Source organism: Callospermophilus lateralis, chromosome 1, assembly GCF_048772815.1.
Source record: "Callospermophilus lateralis isolate mCalLat2 chromosome 1, mCalLat2.hap1, whole genome shotgun sequence".
Taxonomy (NCBI): Eukaryota; Metazoa; Chordata; class Mammalia; order Rodentia; family Sciuridae; genus Callospermophilus; species Callospermophilus lateralis.
Genome location: NC_135305.1, coordinates 52,051,227 through 52,069,931, shown reverse-complemented (window position 1 = coordinate 52,069,931; position 18,705 = coordinate 52,051,227). Strand labels below are relative to the sequence as shown.

At 41.1% G+C, this 18,705-nt stretch overlaps 1 protein-coding gene and 1 non-coding gene across 2 annotated transcripts in view; one reads left to right on the top strand and one right to left on the bottom strand.

The window, feature by feature from the left end:
* Positions 1 to 18,705, top strand: part of Znf800 (zinc finger protein 800) — a 211,603-nt gene that overhangs the window by 17,368 nt on the left and 175,530 nt on the right. The gene's annotated exons all lie outside the window — the stretch shown is intronic.
* On the bottom strand, positions 2,766 to 2,872 carry LOC143383949 (U6 spliceosomal RNA). The gene has a single exon (XR_013089225.1). It is a non-coding gene; the product is annotated as a U6 spliceosomal RNA (small nuclear RNA).

Below are 18,705 nucleotides of genomic sequence, written 5' to 3'. Positions count from 1 at the left end.
GATGAGAAGTGTTGCCACAGACCTCAGCAGCTCACTGTCAATTTCTTCTTTCTGGGTTCTTATCTCGTGAATTTAAAGAATGAAAACCACAGACCAGGACCAGTGAGTTTAAGAGTACGATTTTATTGGAGAATAGAAGAAGGAACAGAACTCTTGAAGTGTAGGAGGGGACCCAAGAGCAAGTTTTCTTGTGCTAGTCTACGGGTTTATATAGCACTTGGGTCACTGCTGTTGGTCCAAAAATATGCTAATTAGGGTTTGGAAAAGTAATACTATTGGTTATCCTTGAATCCCATTCAGGTTTGCCTTACTTACATTTTCTCCCCTGGGAAAGCAAGAAATTGAAGTCATTTAATTGTGCATGCTCAGTGGGGGTCTGGAGCTGCAGAGCTGTGGGAAGTGGTTGATTATACTGGGTCCAGGCAGAGCCACAGGTGGTATGACAGATCAGTGTGCCTTGGCTCAGCATGGCGCTGGACCACCCCGCCTCAGGCCTGCTGTGCTTTAACCCCACGCTGGCCAGGCAGGCTCCAAATGGCTGTGACCCATGCTTGGCACCTGCACTCCAGCCCTCTATGCTGTGTCTCTGCTGCTCCACCCATCCTCTGCCACTTCTTGGCAGGGATCAGTGGATTGGCTGCCCAGCTTGGTGGCCAGGAAGCCATGTCAATAATATGACCATATCCTTTAAAGGTCAGCTAAAATATCACTTCCTTCATGTGAATTTTTCTGATCCTAGAGATGTTTGAGTACTTCATCCTCTGAAGTACTTCAACACTTTGTCCATCCTGACCTTATGCGCAGAACTGATTTCTTATACTCCCAATAAATCTCTCAAGGTCATGCTGAAACCAAATTTGAGATGAACCTGATTTTTTGCTTCTGCTGGCAGGTAGGTCCATGTAAGCTGCAGGCCTCTGCAGCCTAGAAAGCCCCTTTTAGTGTTTGTGGCTAATCATAGCAGGGAATGCCTGCTGGCATCAGCTCCAAGAGTCACAGCCAGCAAAGCCTGATTCTTCTCCACTGCTATGGAGTGGCTATTGCAACTCTTAGTGTTGCAGCTCTAAATGGTGGTTAAGCCCTCCAGTGTTTCAGGAGACAACAGCAGCTTACTGCCAACTTCTTTCCAGGTTCTTGTCTCCCAGATCCAAAGAATGAAATTCATGTGACAACAGAAGGCAACAGTGAAAGGAATAGGATTTATTCAAATGTGAAGAATGGAAACAGAACTCCTAAAGGGGTAAAGGGGGATCTCATAGTCGGTTGGTGCTTAAATGTGCTAGTCTAGGGGTTTATATGGCATTGAGTTAATACTGTTGGCCCAAATTTATGCCAATCAGATTTGGAATAGTGCCAATGCTATTGGCTAGCCCTGCAATCCTGTTCAGGTCTGCCCTGCTCCCATTTTCCCATAGCTCATCAGAAGTGGGAGGCTGACGTTCTTGGATGGACTGCTAGTACTGTGTGGAATGGGCATCTGCACTGGCCTGGGCCTGGATGCCTCAGGCAAAACAGGTTGGTGAGCCCTGGCTTACCTCAGCCCTGGCTTGCTTCAGGCTCATACTGGCCCATGCTAGCTGTTCCACCTCCAGGCTTCCTGGGCTGCTGCCTCACCACTGCTTCTGGGGTGGGGAGTAATGGGGCTGACTGTGTGGCTCAGCTGCCAGGGAACCATGTATATCTCATGTCCCATTCATCTTGTTCTCTCAGGATGTTTTATATCCTTGCATATCATAAGTGTTCAATAAATAGCCAAATCAATAACCAAGGGACTGAAAAAGTTCCAATCTTATATTTCAGAGTGAGAGATTTAATGCTTCTAGTCTTGCTTAACCTACTGGACTGATTTCCTGCTAGTTATTCTTCAGGAACATTCATGGACGTGCTGTTTCCTTAAGTCTCTAGGACTATGCCTAGAGTTAACTTTGGGTAAAATTATTTCCTTTGGATGTTAGAGGAGTTGGGGAACTAGATATGGTACCATCATTGTATTCTCTTCAGAGCTAACAGGAAGATCACTGAGAAAAAGAGAATATAGCATGTGGGAAGTGCTGAAGCTCAGATGCAAAGCCAACTATGGGACTCAGGTCTCTTTTGAGACAGGGTCTTGCTCTCTTGTCCAGTCTGGTCTCCAACTCCTGGGCTCAAGTGATCCTCCTGCTTCAGTCTCCCAAGTAACTGGGACTATAGGTATGTGCCACTGTGCCTGGCTACTGTAACTCCTTTTTGTTTTTTAGTTTTAAATTTCTTTAATTCTTGTTTAACTATACACTTGGTTTTTTAAGTCTTATTTTATTGGTTCTTTTTCACTATACACAACATTAAGATTCAGTTTGACATAATTATAGAACATGGAATATAATTTACTCTAATTCAGTTCCCAGTACTTCCCTTTTCCCTCCCCTCTTCCCTCCCCCAGTCTCCTTCCCTCTATTTTACTGATATTTCTGCTATTTATAGTTTTTTTTTTTCAAATTAGTGTCTTGTGAATGTACATTGATGGTGAGATTCACTGTGGTATATTCATATATGTACATAGGGAAATTAGGTCAGATTCATTCCACTGTTCTTCCCTTATCCTGTTCTTCCTCTCTCTCTCCTCAATCTTCTTCATTTAGTTCACTGATCTTTCTTCTATTTTGATGGAACCCCATACCCCTCTTTACTCACTCTCTCAGGCTCTTTTCCCCCTTATTTTGGACTAGCTTCTGCATATCAGAGAAAACATTCTAAAGTCTTTCTCTTTGTTGTTGTTGTTATAAACATATAATATGGAATGCTTCACATATTTGCATGTCACCCTTGCACAGGGGCCATACCATTCTTTTCTGTTTCAGTCCAACTTTAGAATATGTGTTGCTGAAGTGAGCACTCTAAGGACTTACTCTTGATGAAGACCCAGCACTAAACCTGATCTCAAGAGAATTAAGGACTTTCTTCTCAAATTCTTCCATGGATGTAGTAAAGGTCTTGGCAGTTGGAATTTTGTCTTCACTCTGATGCCTAGGCTTAGTCAGAAACAAACCAACAATAAAGTCAATTTTTAAAAATGAGTTGGTCTTTATTCCAGCACCTAACTTCTAAAGAGAAACTAGCCAAGATATGCTTGCCTGGAATGAGGTAAGAGGAGAGAGTGGCACAATGTTTTGATAAGTCTTCCAATGAGCTTTCTGGGCCTTCCTCTCACATCTTGGTCATTTCTTGCAGATGGCTAGGGGTCAGTGAGATCTCTTGATATGGAAGAAAACAGCACTTTCAATAATTAGTGAACCATATTGTGGAGGCACCTGGTTCCAAAATCACTCACATCAGCAACCCCAGGTCATTCAGCCATTGATTTACTCAGGTCATATCTGCAAGCCATAATGATTTTTCTCGTGATGTTTCTTTTTTTCTTTTGTAGTTGGACACAATACCTTTATTTTATTTATTTTTATGTGGTGCTGAGTATCAAACCCAGCCCCTCAGACATGGTAAGCGAGTGCTCTACCACTGAGCCCCAGCCCCTCTTGGGATATTTCAAATGGCAGTGTCCACCTTGGCCCAAAGGCCTAAGGAATCAGAGCCTGATCTGCTAATCAGAGAAGATTGACTAGATTGGCACAGGTCATGCTGCCTCTATGCTTCTGTCTTTATTTCAGCTCTAAACTCTGTACACTGAGAGTGGGATAGCCAATGGATCATGAGGGTGAGGAGATAGGGGCGATCCAAGATGGTGATAAAAGACTCCAGGACATGAGCCTGCTCATGAATGATGGCCAAACCTGCCAGTGGCTTAGGTGGGGAAATACATCCTACACAGAAGAAAAGCATGGAGCCAAGACTTGCACTGCACAAGCCCAGTTAGCTTTGGTGGGAGGGCAACATTTATGGAATCACAGAATATTAGATCTGAAAGGTATATTAGAGCTGGTTTGGTCAGGTTCCTCCATAATAGAAGAGGAAAGCAGGATCTATACATGACGCATTGGCTCTATCACAAGTGGGGCTTAGTAGTGAAGTAAAGGCTCTTATCTAGGATGATGGGCAGTGGCAGGGTGGCAGGCAGAGTGGGGCATCAGATTTGGTGGGCCTGAATGTGTGAATCTTCCATAGGTCTCTTTAAGAGATATCAGAAGGGAAAGGGAGAAACCAGAAGGATAGTGCTATTAATAGAGCCAACTAAGGACAACTTACTCAGAAATTTCCACCTGTGAGTGCTAGTTTATAAACCAAAATTTTAACCTACCCATAGATGAAGCTTGGAGCACTTATGTTGTATCACTGTTTATTTGCCCATTCAAAAGACATGGTGAACTAATATATCCAGAGACTGTACCAGGCCTTAGAAATGCATCCTATCAATGTTAAGCACAGAATATAGGTAAAAAATAATGATTATAATTCAGTGTGGCAAATATAATGGAGGATTACAAGAAAGATACAGGACATTGAACTTAGTCTGTAAGGAGTCAAGAAACTAATGAGAATGTGATGCTTAGACCAAACTTTGGAAGATGAGGATCAATTGGTCCTGGCTACATGAATGAGCAGCAGTGGTGAGAATGGGGGAGGGCATGTGTACCAGAGAGAGCAGATTAGCTCATTTTTTACAGTATCCTTTTGATTCAGCTTCCTGAACTGCAAAAATTAGGACTCCAAAAACAGTGTTTGTAATTACTCTTGCAACTAGTTAATGGAGGTAATTAAAGCTTCACTAGAAGTTAGAATTAGGAACAAAGTTGAATGGGAGGAAGTGGGTAGCATGAGAGGCCTCCAACATGCTGGTATGGATCCACCAGAAGCACATGGCTTAGAAGCCAGCAGGCACTGTGTCTTACTGCTCCCCAGATCATGGCAAAGAGTGTGTGACTTTCAGACTCTGAGCAGAGCAGCAGAGGTCTAGAAATGAGAGGTCTAGAAATGAGTTGAAAATAGAGTTTAGTAACTCCAGAGCACAGCTTGGAATAAAGAGTTGTGGTCCAGCAGTGTGCCATAGTTAAAGTGTGATGACGTCACTCAGCAGATATGTGCAGTTCATTTTGCAATGAAGTAGGTCAAGGGAGGTATCTGTCCCATTGAAGAAAAAAACTTTTTGGAAATAATTTGATATTTACTGAAAAGATTCAAGAGTAGTACAAAAAACACTCACCTGTACTTTACTCACACACCTAATGTTAACATTTTGTCCCATTTGCTTTACCCTTTGCATGCACTCTTTGCACATATGTATTTTTTATGAACAATTAGAGAGTAAATTGCATATATCATGTCTTTTATCCTTTAAAAGCTTCCATATTTCCTATGAACAAAGATATTTGCTTAGATAACCAAAGTATAGTTAGTAAGGTCAGTAAATTTAGTATCTATATAATTCTATAATTTACCATCTTCAGTCCAATTTATTTATTTATTTTGGTGCTGAGCATTGAACCCAGCTGCATTCCAATTTATTAATTAACCCAATAATATCCTTTATAGGATTTCCTCCTCTATGATGATGCCAAATAACCTATAAATGGTGTGGATCAGGACTCAGAATTTGAAGTTTTGTTTTCCTCTGGGCCCATCAGCATAAAATAAAGTTTGGAGTTCTCCTCAAAAAAGCAAAATAAAACAAACACAAGGACTGAGGTTGTGTGTCTCAGTGGTAGAGCACTTGCATAGCATGTGTGAAGCACTGGGTTCAATTCTTAGCACACATAAATAAATAAAATAAAGGTCCATGGACAACTGAAAAATATTAAAAAAAAAAACCCAAAATTATTTTGGTGTTCAAATTTCCCCAGGTTTTGTGAGTGTGACTCTTGTGTTCTTGTCACATGCCTCCATCATTTTGGGGAGTCCTTTCTTACTTTCCAGCATAAATACATGTTTCTGGCTCATCTCATACTTTCTGTCCCCCGGCCATGAAATCACCTGTTTGTCCAGGGAGCCCTGACTCCTTCTAATGGTGACTAGTATTTGAAACCAATATATGGACACTGTATGAGCACACTGTTAGTGAGGTAGGTGTCTTTGTTTACAGGTACTTACAGTGAACAGAACTAGGAAATGTGTGCATGTACTGTATACATACATGTACATACATATGCTTCCCTATAGCTATATACCTACACATTTTAAAAATCATGAATTTATGAATTAAGAATATCTACAATTCTAACCTACATCTATAGGGCTCTTCTTTACCATCTCTCGTTCTGTATTTGGATTTCATTGCTTCCATAGCAGGACCCCTGAGATGGAGTCCTTTCAGTGTTTCATTAATATTAAACATCTCATTAACAGTTAAAAATTAGGTAGTAAAAATACATAGAGACAGATGTGGAACAACCAGGAAGGGAGTGTGTGTCAAGCCCAGGGAGAATGAAGTTACAATCCCATAGAATGTTATTTGAGAGGGGTCCTGTGGTGAAGTTGTCCAGGGAGCAGGCTCAAGTATAAATCTGGAACTCAGAGGAGAGTTCACAACCATAGATGTAAATTTTAGAGCCTTTGCTCATTTCAGTGGACAAATATTTATTAGACTCTTATTCTGACAGGCATTGGTGATACATAAAGTGATAAACAAGACAAAGCTGTCATGAAGCTTGTCTATTTATTGCACCGGATATGATTTTAGATGGTGATAGGTACTCTGAAGAAAATAAAACAGAACATTTGATGAGAGATAAATGAGGGATGAATGGGATGGTTCAGTGCTTACTTATCTAACTTTGTTAAGGAAAAACTTTTAAAAATCTTTCAATTTTTTACATATATATATATATATATATTTATTTATTTAGTAGCATAGTTATTGATAAAGTACTTATTTGGCATGTATTCTTTACCAAGAACTGTGCTGGGCATTGGGCAGGGAACAGGGAAAAAAGGAGATAGGTTTCCTCTAAAGCTCATTGTATTATGGGGAAGACATTATTTTTTATAAATGAATAAAAATATACAAAGGAATGATTATTGCCGCAGCCCGGCTGGCTGGGCAAAATAACCGGGGGGCGGGGGGGGGGGGTGACGAATGACTTGTGTACGTTGATGCAGCAGGAATGGAAGCCTTTTATTGTAAAATAACAGAGGTATTTATACATTTTGCACAGCTTATCTTAATTAGCATAAACTACATACAGCAGTCAACCAATCAGGAATCTCCATACTTAATGGCTCGCTTTTGTTACTTTACAATCCACTGGCATTTTGCCAGGCGCCATCCAGACTTGTTTACAGACTCTAACATATCCCCCTTTTGTTTAATTTAAATAAGGACCATAGTGTTTTTTACAGAAACACCATAAATAACCTGCTAGAAACAGAAAGGGAGGATACAAAATGTTACAATACCAAGCTAATTGATGGCTCCATGCAAGAAGCCCTTGGAAAAATTATACCAGCAATGACACCGTTAGCAAAAATACCGAGTTACAATTTGTTATAGATTACAGTTTGTTGTCTCAGTCCAGATAAAGCAGTGTCTCAATAGATTAACTCACAGTCCAGGTAAATCACAGTCCAGGTAAGTTCTGCAGGCAGCTAGCTTAAGTTGTAGCGGCAGAAACAGCAACAGCTCCGTAGTCTCGTCGGGTTCTCAGCCGATGTTTCTTTCAGTTCTCAGCCGAAGTTTCCTCCGGTTTTCAGCAACACTGTAAATTCTTTTACCTTTGTTTTCACCGGCACTGGGACACTCCGGATGGCTAAAGAAAATCCTGTAGCATTTCACTAAGAAAACAACCTTCTGAACAATTTAGTACATTATCTCAAGGTTTTTTACATTTGAAATAAGCCTTAATAGTGCTCATTACTCATCAGCCTCCAGGTGTGGGAGACCCATTGTAGTTACTGGCCTTGGAAATGATCAAACTTCAGGGACGCTGGTAGCGTCTTCTGCCAGCTGTAGCATCCCGGGCAGCCCCAGATGGCCCTGGGGAGAGTCCCAGACTCAAACTGCTTCCGGGCACAGGAAGCAAAAGCCTGCCAGACTGTGCCTCCAGGTCAGGTCTACATTTGGGCTCCCAGTGGCGATCCGCTCCCCCGGGCAGCGGGGTGGGGAAGAGCCGGCAACTGCCGCTTGGGAAATTCTTGCTGCGCCATGATCAGCTTGGGCAGGTGGCAGCCGCCTTGTCGTTTCACGCACCCTCTGGTATCGAAAAGTATTCAGTAATAGCCTTTTGCTGCAACTTTTTTCCTGATAATCCTTCTTCTTTTGAACTTTCTTTTTCTTTCTGACTAGAGTTTCTGGGCTTTTATCAACACATGCCCTAACTATTCTTGGTTCCACTGGGGTGCCTTTTTCTCTTATCAATTTACTTCTCATCCCTTCCATATTTTCATCACAAAGACAATACAACATTTCAAGACAAAACAAGACACAAACATACTGCATCAATCTTCTCCATTTTCTTGAAATGGCCATTTTTCCTCTCGCCCTATCTGCCTAGGGACGAGCAGATTGCTCCTGTCCTATCTATGGACCGGCAGCTTTTTTCGTCACTTACCCCCGAGTGTCCCGGGGCTCCCCGTAATGGGCCACCATCTGCTGCAGCCCAGCTGGCTGGGCAAAATAACCGGGGGGCGGGGGGGGGTGACGAATGACTTGTGTACGTTGATGCAGCAGGAATGGAAGCCGTTTATTGTAAAATAACAGAGGTATTTATACATTTTGCACAGCTTATCTTAATTAGCATAAACTACATACAGCAGTCAACCAATCAGGAATCTCCATACTTAATGGCTCGCTTTTGTTACTTTACTAACCACTCCCTCTGGCATTTTGCCAGGCGCCATCCAGACTTGTTTACAGACTCTAACAGATTATCACAAATATTTAAAGAAAATGATAAGTTGCTATGCAATCATTTATAGAAATTCCTGGTGGATCTTTGTGGTTTATCTCTCCAGGACTCATTTGGTCCATTTCCTATAATCCCAGTTTGGGTTTGGATTTGGGCTTAATGACACATCCTATACATAACTCTCAGCATCAGGGGAGACACAGTCCTGCCTGGCCAATCAGAACATTACTTTTCCACAGCACCAAAGATTGGTTTTAAAATAGGATTATGCCTGGAGCCAAGTCATCCAAACCAATAACTAAACTTTTGGAGAAGTAAATCCATTCTTCCTATTTTATTTGAATATAAAAGAGGAAGCTGGAGCTGTTGCAGATATCTTGACACCATGAAATATAAGCTTCTCTGAGCAACATGGAAAGGATGAGGCAAAGAGTTGGTAAGAGAAGTTTTGATACTTTTCAAGGCCAGAATCAAGCCTTAAGCTAACTCTGGACTTTGTAGTTACCTGAGCCTGCTTGGGTTGTTACATATGACCAAGATGATTTGGAACATAAATGAGTCAGGGAAAGTTTTCTTAGGGAAGGGACATATAACATGAGACTTGAGAGATGAGTAGGAATTAAGCTGACTAAAAAAGTGGTGGCAGAGGAAACAGCATGTATGTGCCCAAGGGCCTCAAGCAGTGGAAGCAGCAGAATGTGGGAGTAACAAAGGGAGGCCTGAGTGCAGAGAGGACAGATCACTAAAAGAAAATGAAGCCCTTTCCATACAGAAGGTTTCAAATGTGTTAAAAATAAGGAGAACAGAATAATGAGTACCCTTGTACCCATCATCCAGCATCAACTGTTATTAACTAGGCCATGCTGTTTCATTTGTACCTGAATCTCTTGTTCCTGCCTGACTTCCGGCTTGGTTATTTTTAATCACAATGGAATACATTTTTGAAAAGGTGACACTTAGGATAAAATATAAATATTTGAGCATAAGGAAGCAGCCATTTGAAGATTTTTAGGAAGAACATTCCACACAGAAGGAGAAATAAGTATAAAACCTCTGAGACTGATACAGACTAGAATTTCTTGAGAGACACAAAAGTAGATCAGAGTGGCCCCAGTGGAAGTAAAGAAGGAGAATGGGATAAGAGATGAAGTCATGAAATTAGTCTCATGGAGGCCTTGGGGTAAAGGTAAGAGTTTGGATTTTTTTTTTTTTTTTTTTTTTTTGAATTTTAAAGTCCTTTACAGCAGAGGACACTACCTTCTGGTTTATCCTCTAAGACACCTTCTCTGGCTACCATTTGGATGATGAAGTAGGAGGTCAGATTTTGTCTCTGGGTTACATTAACTATTCCCTCTGTGCTCCATCAAGCCTAGCAGTGGTAACATGTCTTATTGTTGCCAGCCTAGTAGTACTAAATTTTCCCTTGTGTTTTCCCTAAATCTTGCTGTTTTGGGGGTTCTCTAGAGGAACAGAATCAATAGGAAGTATGATTATAAAAAGGGGATTTATTAGATTGCTTTATACAGCCAGAGGCTGGACAGTCCACAATGGCTGTCTGCAGGCCAGAGAGCTGGAGGAACAGTAGCTGCACAGTTCAAGATGCTGATGACTCAGAATAAGAGGGATCAATGATGCTACCCAAGTCAGAGACCAAAGGCTTCTCAAAACTCCCTGGAGAATCACTGGCAGAGTCTGCTTTGGAAGAATGAAGAAGCTGGAATCTGGTATCCTCAGGTGATCGCAGCAGCAATCAAGAACCTGTTCAAGAAGAATGGAGCTTGCATCTGCTGCTGCTTCCTTGTTCTTCCAACTTTTAATCCATCCAAGCTTCGAACCTATTGGATGGTGCTGCACACACTTAGGGAGGATCTCCACTTCAATTCCCTATTCCACATGCCAATCATTCCTAGACACACCCAGAAGCCTATTAATCTTTTGTATCTCTTAATCCAATCAAGTCCACAATTCAAGTTGATCATTACACCTGCCCTGAAGAATGTCCTGTAAAAAGTCCTTTTATTAAACTATTCCCATGACCCAATTTGAGGGTGCCATATACTTCCTTCTAGGAACCTGACTTATGAGTCAATGGAATATAGATGATATGAAAATTAAGGGCCTCTGAAAGCCATGGAGGACAGGTCTCCGGGCACAGGGAAGGAGGAGTCGTCATTGGAGACCAGTGAGAAAAGACCCATTAAGTAGAACTTGAACCATGTTAGTGTGGAGTCACCAAAGCCCAAAGAAAGCACATCATGGAAGGAGAGCTCACTGTGTAAATGGCTATGGGAAGTTCAGGAGAGGGAAACTGAGAACTGCTATTAGAATTGGCAACCAATAAACTTAAACATGAGTGCTAATGTCTTTGCAGAACTCAGATGCTTCAATTTCTGTTGGAGCCCCATTGCTTTAATAGGATTTGTAGGGCCTTGCTTGCTTTTTTTTTAATATTTATTTTTTGGTTGTAACTAGATAACAATATCTTTATTTTATTATTCATTTTTATGTGGTGCTGAGGATCAAACCCAAGGCCTCCCATGTGCTAGGCGAGCGCTCTACCCCTGAGCCACAATCCCAGCGCCCCTTGCTTGCTTTTCCCATAGCTCATTCCTCCAGCTCCAAGTCCCTGCCAGTCACCTGCTGCTCAGCCTCTCTAAGGCTCTGTGCCAGCTGTGGCCTCAGTGTTTTGCTCTTGCTGTCTCCTCTGCCTGGGACACTCTCTTTCTTTCTTGCTTTCTCTGGAAACTACCTCAGATCTCTTGAAACACTCCTTGACTCTCAAGTCAGGGAGAAGTGCACTCCCAAGCTTGGCTGATTTTTGTTAGTCACCATTGTTACATTCTAGAAAGTCACTGTGAACATTGCACTAATGAATCCTGAAACATTGCTCCTAGAGGAAATACAGGGCTAGGTTCCTGTGAATGTTTGGTCATAACATTGTCCACTGATCAATACCTGACCTTGTGCTATGTGTATTTCTTATTTAATCTATATAGTTGATTTATTAAATTGAACCCTTGGCTAAGAGCATCAGGGGTTGAGCCTAAACAAAACACATCTGACATATGTATTTTCTCCACAGGTCACATCACAGCCTTCTGTGCTTAGAAATGTTAGCACTTTAGCACTAAACTTGGTGGTCATTTTAAACAGTAAAACCACACACAAACAAAAGCACAAGAATACAAAAAAATATGCCACTAAATATATCTCGAAAAAAATCCTTTTTACAATATGACAGCTGAGGGGAAGCAGAGTGTTTGACTTCATCTGAGGACATACACACTGGTGACTCCAATTTGTCACCACTCTGTGTATATTCATGAATGACCTTGAAACACCATGAATGTTGTCTTGAGAATTCAAATAAATGTTAACAAGTAGGCAAATTCACAAATACAGAATCCATAAAGAGGATAGACTATTTTCAGAGCCCCTCCTAATTCACTCACTAAGGTCCTTTCCATGCTATGTTGAAATCACAAAAGATTCATCACTGGGCTGGGGATGTGGTTCAAGCAGTAACGCACTTGCCTGGCATGCGTGGGGCTCAGGGTTCGATCCTCAGCACCACAAAAAAATAAAGATGTTGTGTGCACCAAAAAACTAAAAAATAAATATTAAAAAAAAATCCATCACTTATCATCGGTGTGATCTCTGGTTAGTTACTTAACTTCTCTGTACCTTGATTATATCATCTGACTTATGAGAGTATATAGGGTTGTTGCAAGAACTAAATGAGCAAAGTCATAAATATAACTTAATAGGATGCTAGTCAGTTTCACATTATTATAACAAAACATATGAGATAATTAACTTATGAAAAAAAAATTTTATTTTGGCTCACAGTTTTGGAGGTTCCATTCTATGATTGGTTGGTTCCATTGCTTTGGGCCTATGACAAGGCAGTACACCATGACAGGATCACATGGTAGAGTAAAACTGCTCATCTTAATCAGTCAGGAAGCAAAAAAGAATGAGGGTCTTACAATCCCCTTCAAGGATATATCCTCAGTGATCTGAGGACCTCTTATAAGCCTCCTCCTCCCCAGAGTTCCACTGTCTCCCAGTAGCACCATCCTTGGGTCACACCTTTGGGGGAACAGTTAAGATTCAAACACATGGTAACCAGCTTGTGTTAGCTGATTGCTTTAATCAGCTATTCACTGCTGTGACCAAAATACCTGAAAGAACAGCTTGGAGGAGAAAGAGTTTATATCAGGCTCGTGGTTTCAGAGGTTCAGTCCATAGTTGGCCAACTCCATTGCTCTGGGCCTGAGGTGATGGCAGAACATCATGGCAGAAAGGTGTGGTGGGCGGAAGCTGCTCAGCTCATGGCAACTGGAAGCAGAGAGAGTGATAAGAGCCAGAAACAAAATATATAATCCCCAAGGCATGTCCCCAGTGACTCATTTCCTCTATCCACTGGCTTGCCTAGTAATCCCTTCAAACTAATAACCCACCAAGTGGACTAATCCACTGATTAAGTTACAGCCTTCATAATCTAATTATTTTACCTCCTGGATTAACACAGGAGCTTTGGGAGGACACCTCGTATCCAGGTCATAACACTAATACTGTTATTACCACCTGTTTGTCTCTGGCACTAGACCATCACCCCTGTGATGTGCTCTGAGACTTCCTTTGCTCTTTGGCTAGCTTCTGGGAATAGTGACACTAAGAGTTCACATCAGACGGCAGCACTGCTCTAGGTGTGTCACAGTACTTCAGTTGGTACTTTGGAGAGTGGTAGTGGTAGTTTCTATTATTATCTCCTTTGAAAGACGAGGAAACCAAGATACTGAGATTTAGGTGACTTGTCTAAGGTCACAAGACATCAGATCCCAGAGCTGACACTTGCACTCAGGCTATCTCACTCCAGAATTATGAATCCTGGTTTTTGTCTATGTGGAGCTTAAATAGACCCAATTCCTCAGTCTACATTCAAATTCCTTTCACAAACATGCACCTTCTTTTAAAAAGCAAATTTTAAAACCACTTTATAATAGTGTTTTAAAAATCTTTTAAGCCCACCATGATTCCTGATGTCTAATTCAGCAACAGTTTTGATTTTGATGCTCCCCTTGGATGTCTGTCTACAGGGACACTTTTCCTTGTGCTGCCTAAATGTGAAACTATACATCACAACTTAGTATATGGCTCTTAGTTGAGATTATCTTGTAATATGTGTTTGTTTTCCATGTCTGTATTCCCTCATTCTGGTCTGTTTAAAAGCTATACTGGTTAAAGAGAGTGAAGCAGGCTTCTTTGTCCTGTTTCTATGTCTTCACTAGCCACTCCCTCCTTTGCCCCTCACATCTGCTCACTCCCCCTCCACCCTGCTGAAAAGACAGTGACAAACACTTATAAAGTGATTGCCTAGAGGGAAACATGGTGTTGCTTATATCAACCAATGACAATGATTTCCAATTTAATATATGCCAGGTACTGTATTTACATGTATAAACTCATTTAATCATCAAAATAACCTAATGGGGTAAGTATTAGTATCATTATCCCCATTGACATCTGAGGAAACCGAGGCAAGAAACAGTTGAATACCTTATATTTCTCATCCAAGATCACACAGCTAGCAAAGGTAGATGCAGGATTTGAGCCCAGGGAGTCTGGTTTTGGAGATCATGCATTCTTCACTATTATGCTGCAATGCTTCTCATGGCTAAGCTTAAAATAACCAAGCCAATGTTGTAAAGGAAGTGGGAACCAGCCTCCCTACTGCACCAGTGCCCTGTGTTCCTCTTCTAGGATTAATTATTTAATGTATATGTGTATTTACTAGTAGATTATTAGGGTCTGGAGGCTGGGGAGGGGGCATATTTTCACCATGACATCCCTGTGCCTTGTATAGGGCATAAAATGAATATGCCCTTCTATATTTATTGAAGAAAAAAAGGGAAGAAAGGGAGGTTGGGACATGGGACATATATTGGAGACTGGGAAGGCTGATGATAAATTATAGAATGTGTAAAATGGCAGGGAGGGTTGGCTTTGAGGAGCTGCACACAGGGTAGGATCCTGTATTTCAGGAGTTCAGAGTGTGTGCACCAGAGGAATGAGCTCAAGCCAGTGAACGTTAGTGTCGATCAAGTGGTGAACCCCTGGCCTACAGGGCTCGGCCAGAGTTTAGGAGAGGGTAGAAGTTGGGTAGGAGGGGAGAGCAAGTTAGGAGTAAATCCCCCAGGAAAGAGCCTTCAGCTCCTGAGAGTTCCCTTGTCCCCTGAGAAGCATGTGTGGGTCAAGGGTATGTCTAGAGTACAGGGGACCTGGCTGCCTACCAGACTGCAGGTCACTTTCTAAAAGCCTAATGGTGGGAAATTTCCACTAACCTGGTATCTTGGATCTCTTTCCATGGTGAAGCAGGAGAAGGCCTGCAAACATGCAGCTCTCCTTAGCAAAGTGGGCTTTTTGTTTCTACCACTGTGGGACTCAAGTTCTTTGAAAGAGTAAAATAAAAAAAGGTGAGGTCTCTTTCTGTCATTACCTGTCTCTGGAACCATCATTGTGACTTATTGTTTTTATCTGTTAAAAAAGGGAGCAATGTATTTACATAGCTCCTCAGAGTTATTGTGAATCAAACAAACAATGTATTTAAAGTCCTTGGAAAAGTGCAAAGTATAATAAAATGTAATGATTATTAATGCCTGCCATCATGTATATTGGGTCAAATAATCCAATGCAAATAAATTGTACATGAGTGCACTGTCACCTAACCCCCACCTTTACCTCTTGTTCCTCCGTCCCATTATCTTCCTAAAGAAGTAGGTTAAGACTTTCAAAATAAGTGTGAAAAACATTCTTAGTATATGTATTAATTTTCTATTGCAGCCATAGCAAATTACCAAAAACCTAGTGACCTTCAAACCATATAAATCTACTGACTTAGAGTTCTGGAGATCAGATGTGTAAAGGGGTCTCACGGCTAGAATCAGTATTGGCCATGCTGTGTTCCATCCTGGAGTTCAAGGGGGAGAATCTGATTCCTTGCCTTTTCCAGTCTCTGGAGGCTACTCACATTTCTTTTCTCACAGTCCCTTCCTCCATCCTCAAGGCTGTGCCTTTCTTCCATTATCACCCCTTCCCATCTCTTCTGCCCCTTTCTTCCACTCATAAGGACCCTTGTGATTGCATTAGGCCCACCGGGTAATCCAGGATAATCTCCCTATTTTAAAATCATCCAATTAACAACTTTTATTCTCCTTTGCCTTGTAACTTGTCATAGTCACAGGTTCTGGAGATGGGGACACCAACATCTGTGTCTGTGGTGGGGGCTATTTCTCTGCTTACCACAGCATATGTTGTGTCAGTTTTCCATTTGAAAGAACTTTGGCAAAAATGAAAATGGAAAATTAAAATTCTCCTTTACTTGCTTCAGGTACTACTCAGTGAATCCTAGCAATATTCTTTTTCGTGGGAAACCAGCAACACCTAGTGTCTCTCCAAATAAATTTCAACTGAAAACTTAAAAGTTTTCTGTAATTAAGCTTAGTGACTGATGAAAAAAGGAGATCCTGACTGCTGAAAGAGAGAGAAGGCTGGTGATTTTTTTTTTTATACATTCTTTAGATTTATTCTGAGCCCCTACAGTTGCTTATTCATCCAGAAGTATTGAAGTTAATTCTTCCTGGAGCATGACACCATACTGAACTCTGGTAGATGCAGAAGGATAGGAATGTGATCCCTGTTCTTAAATTGCTTTTAGATTTACAGGGCAGATAAGATACAGGAGGGCCATGAAACCAAATGTACTCACAAAACACTGAAGATTTAAGGGCCAACTATACCAATTGCAATTAGGATCCATTGTACAAACACAAAACCTTAAGAACTGTGAGTTAAATAGCAGAGAAGCGTATATTTCATCCTCTCATGAAATAAATGATGCAGCTACTTTGAAAAGCAATTTGACAATTTTCTTATAAAGTTAAATATAGTTATCATATGACCTAGCTATTCTACTCCTAGGCTTATATCCAAGATAATTGAAGACATATTTCCACAAGAAAAAACTGGTACATAGAGTAGAAACAACCCATCAATTTAATCAACAGGTAAGCAAATGTGGTATATCCATACGATGGAATATTATTCAATCATAAAAAATAATGAAATATTGATACATGCTACAACATAGATAAACCTTGAAAATACTACATGAAGTAAAAGAGGCCAGTCACAAGATGTTGTATGATTTTACCATTTCATTTATAAGAAATGCAAATTGATTGATACAGAAATCAGATTAGTCTTTGCAAGGGCCTGGGGATGCAGAAAGGAGAATAGGGAATGACTGCTAATGGGTACAGGGTCTACTTTTTGGAGTGATGAAGATATTCTGGAATTAGATAGTCGTGAAGGTCGAACAGCTCTATGGATATAATAAAACACTAAAACCCATTAAATTACTGGAAAGTGAAATTGATCAAATTGATCAAATAAAATAGATTATCCCACCTTCCACTCTGCACAATGAAGGCTTCCTCAGGGGGATTTCTTTGTGAAATTCTTATATCATTATCTAAAGGAAAGAGAAGGCATCAGTCCCTCCTACAGAGACCATCCCGTGGTTCCATGGTTTGTACCCACTGTCTCTTCTTCTCTAGTGGTTCCCTTTCCAGCCCCTCTCTTCTCAGATCCTTGGCCTGCTTGATCACAGTGGCCTCTGACACTATTAACCATCTTTCTTGAAACTTCTCTCCTTGGCAGCAATATTATTATGTCTTGGATCTGTAATGTCTCCAAAAGTTCATGTGTTAAAGGCTTGGCCCCCAATTTAGCAATGTCTAGAGGTGGGACTTTTGGGAGTGATTCGATCCCAAGGGCTCTGACCTCATTAGTAGATTAATCCATTTTAGCTGAATGGACTACTGCGGGGGGCGGGGGGATAGAAACTGTTGGCAGGTGGGGCATAGTTGGAGGAAGCAGGTCATTGGGGCATGCCCTTGGGGACTGTATCTTGTCTCTGTCTCCATCCGCTTTCTCTTTTTCTCTCTTCTCTCTTCTTTCCCTTCCCTTACCTTCCCCTGTCCTCTTGACACTGCTCTTGGTACCTTCTAGGAGGCAGATAATGCATTATTTAGAGCCTATTATCTGGCCCACTGGTTCTGAGTACTGTACCTTAAGGCCATCCCACTTCCATGTCCATCCCCTTTCTTCAGAGTCCAGACCACAAAGTATGTCCATGAAATCATAAGGAAGCTCCTAAGTCTGCAATGATCTAAGGGCCCAGAAGTAAGCTGGGAATTGAGAGGTGGATTAGAACCCACGTGATAAGATCTATCTCCTCATGTGGTATAATTATCTAATTTCAGTATTCCATTGCTAAAGATCTTGAAGGCTTGATGCTTGAGGATCTAGAATATACTGATAAAGATATGTGGCTGAATAATACTAGCTATTTTCCTTGGTACCTTAGCACACAGCTTGTTTTAGAGACATCCAGAAAGGATTCAAGATGTGCCCTCAGCAGCTCTGGGCTTATTTCTGGTACTTTGGTCTTAATTAGATGGGTTTTTGACTCATCATTATTTAGTTACTCATTTTTCCTTAACAGAGTATTTGGTTGTTTTATGCAATTAGAGGGAAGAAGCTCACAAAAGTCATCACATTACAAAAGAGATATGACAGAAAAGACCATTAACTCTCTCTTACTGTACAAGTCCCAGCAGTAATTAGGGACTTACGTAAACAGCCCAGCTTACATTATTTAGTCGACAATCTCTAATAACAGCAGCAGCAGTGTGGGGCATTTTATTCTTCATAAAAGTGAAAGTGATTAGTCTGCTATATAACCTAATCATCTGAAAAATGTAATTCCCATAACAACATTTGTTATTACTGCCTTGTTAAAGGGCAGATTAAAGACAGAATTTTGACACATGAAATTGCACTGCTGCACAAAAGCCCAAATAAGTGTTTC